Source organism: Cryptomeria japonica, chromosome 8 (genome assembly GCF_030272615.1).
Source record: "Cryptomeria japonica chromosome 8, Sugi_1.0, whole genome shotgun sequence".
Classification (NCBI taxonomy): domain Eukaryota; kingdom Viridiplantae; phylum Streptophyta; class Pinopsida; order Cupressales; family Cupressaceae; genus Cryptomeria; species Cryptomeria japonica.
This window is the reverse complement of record NC_081412.1, coordinates 699,370,144-699,373,351: the sequence shown is the minus strand read 5'-3', so window position 1 is coordinate 699,373,351 and position 3,208 is coordinate 699,370,144.

Sequence of the window (3,208 nt, the reverse complement as noted above, 5' to 3'; positions counted from 1 at the left end):
TCCACTCAATCTCCATGCTGGTGTCAAGCCATTCCTGTATATACTGGTTGTCTACTTATACTGGTTAGACACCCTAAAAACCGTTTGGACCTTACTATACATGTAATACTGGTTTTTCAATACAAAGACTTAGGAGTAATACTGGTTTGTCTTAACTAAGATGACTAGGACAATGTGAACATATGTGTGTGTATACATGGGCCATCAATGACAATACATGAAGTCATCCATTACAATCATCATCAAGCCAACACAATATGCTTAGGGATCCTTTCCCTCTTCTTCATAGCTTTCTGAAATGTCTTGAAATAACCCCACAAAATGGAGTTTTTGTCCTGTCCCAAGTTTCTCAATGTATCCTTGATCTATTTACCTACTGGTATATCAAAGGCCCATTACCTCTTATCGGATCCTGGTATCTCATTCAAAAAGAAAAGCATCAAAAAGATAATGATATTTCCATACCGAAATGTACCTTTCTTAAATTTGTTTATCTTTTCCAAATTAGAAATCAACTCATCACACATCCACTGACAAAGATCATATTTCTCATTTTCTTTCACCATCTTGTGTGTACAGAAAATACAAGAACTGGAAACAAATTTCAACTGGTTTCATTGAGTTACCTTGTATCCAATTACCATGCTTGAAAATTGAACAACTTTATCTCTGATAGTGCTAATCCACATCGACCGATTGTCAAAGGTGGCACTGGTTAGCTTGTTCACCTCATTGTTCAGAATCTTCCTCCTACCCAATGTCTATCTAACTTGGGGTAAGCCAATGATAGCACGATTCACCTCATTGGTGATTTTATAGGACCGGTCAAGCCACATGAATTTGCCATGGACTCAGCTCAGCACATACTAAATCATCTGATCCTTGAACTTAGGCATCTCCAGAATGTCGGTGAAACCCTCAACCATCAGAATTTGAAATTCTGGTTTAATCAATCTATCCTTGTTCAACAAAGTAGACAAATACATTGATTTAATCTCTAATGAACCCAAATCCTCCAGAGTGCAATGAATATATGCTCTCACATCTTCCACATAAAGAACTCTATTAGGAACCCTAGAAAATGCGTTGATAGAGTCATTGAGCTTTGCAATTTGAGGGCATTGTTTGAATTCAGGACAAGCATGATCCTTAATATCCACCACAATAGCGACAACCACATCTGTCGGAGTAGGAGCAAATCTAGAAGCCATTCTGATTTTAGAAAAAATAGCGTGAAAATAGAGAAAATACCTCACAACCAAAGCAAGTGAAAACCTTTGATAAATCTGCACAGAGAATACTAGAAATCGCTGGAAAATGCTCTTAATCACCTTGATCACCTTAAACTCGCCCTGCTTTGGTCTAAGAGTTGTGTGATCAAAAATGAAGTTATATTGTTCTTCTGAATTGCCTTGTTGAGTCCTTGACCATTCTTTGACCTACATTGATTAGCCATATCTCCCAACTTTCCACATGCATGACATCTCACATTCATTCTACAATCTTTTGTCCTATGACCATACTTATTACACTTTGAACACTGACTAGGAACAACATTGTTATTCTAATTTGCTCTATTTCTGCATTGACTTGCTCTATGACCAAACTTATTACAAACAAAGCATCTACCATTAAATTTACATGCATTGGGTTTCCTTATCAGTGATTGTTTATTCTGGTTGTCTGGTGTATTCCCCTGATTTATAGAACCAGAGCTTTCTCCATGCTCAAATCTAAGACCTCTAGTGTCTCCAGTGTCTCTTTGATCCTTCAATAATTCATCAAGCCTTGTAGAACTGACCCTAAACTTTTCTTTGTATTTATTTGCAGCATCCAAATCACTTCTTAGGATTGACATCATTCTTTCCAACTATTTCTCATTATTTTGTGATTGCACCAACTACGTTCTCAACACATCATTCCTCAGATCTATCTTTCAGTTATATAGAAAGATTTTCCTCATTCTTCTTTTGATATTCAATCTCCTTGGACATACTCATAGTTATGGCTTGCATTTCATTCTTCATGACACCATTCTCTTGGCTCAGCTTCTGACATAATTTCTTAAGGGCATTATTCCCTTCATCATCCGGATTTTGTAAAAGTTACTTCCTTTTAGCTTGAGCAGATGATAACCTCTCCTGCAGGGTAAGAATGAATTCCTTTGCAGAATTCAACTCATCTTGTAGCTTCAAGTTCTTCAACCTTTCAGCATCATAGTCCTCAAGTGCTACTTCAAGTTCCTTTTGTAGAATCATCTCCATGGATTCTGGATTCTGGATCTTCCTCAAGTTGTTAGACTTATTTCGAGGCACAAGGCTTTGATACCAATTATCAGAATCCAAGAACACTAAGAGGGCAGGTTGAATCAGTGTTATGTCGGTTAGAGTAATTTTAACCCTATTAACAAATCCACTTATTAACTGGTATGCATAAAAGAAAGTCACAACAAGTAATATCAATGCAACCACATGAATCAACACCATAACACAGATATTTATACATGGAAAACTTCAAAGAGGAAAAACCACGGGGGGATTGGTGACCCACAATATCTATCCACTAGCGAAATGAATAAATATTACAAGAGGGGCCTGCACATGCAAGAAGGCACAATGCCTAAAGCACACTGCTCATCACAAAAGGAGCCTCACTAACTACAGATCCAAATACTGGATTATAAACAAAAACTGAACTCAAAATGTGCATCTTCTATGCTGGATGAGTTTTGGTTAAAGCACTATCTATATCGGTTATATTGTAACCTCCCTTATTGGTACCTTATATCGCTTCCTAATCCTCTAGACCAACAATCAAGACCGATTGCAAATCTTTACATTCGCATTCTATCGATCAAGATAACATCACAAAAAATTTCGCATCACTTATCTGTTATATCTCCGATATATCCACATCATACAAAATGACCGAACCCAGACTGACTTATATACCCATTTACATGAATAACACAAATGCCTTATGCCGGCTTACAAACATATCACAAAAGATAAGACACATGTCGGCCTAGATAAATTTTAAACATAAAACAATATGATTGTTGTCGCTTCCATGCTTGTCAGATCAATCTCCTATGTCGGCCTTAGAATACCGGTTCCAAGTTTGTCGGTTCCCTGAAATCCGATGTAGTGAATGTTGGTGTAGTGAATGTCACTTACCTTGATAGTCCGATCTCCCATGAAGTGTATTG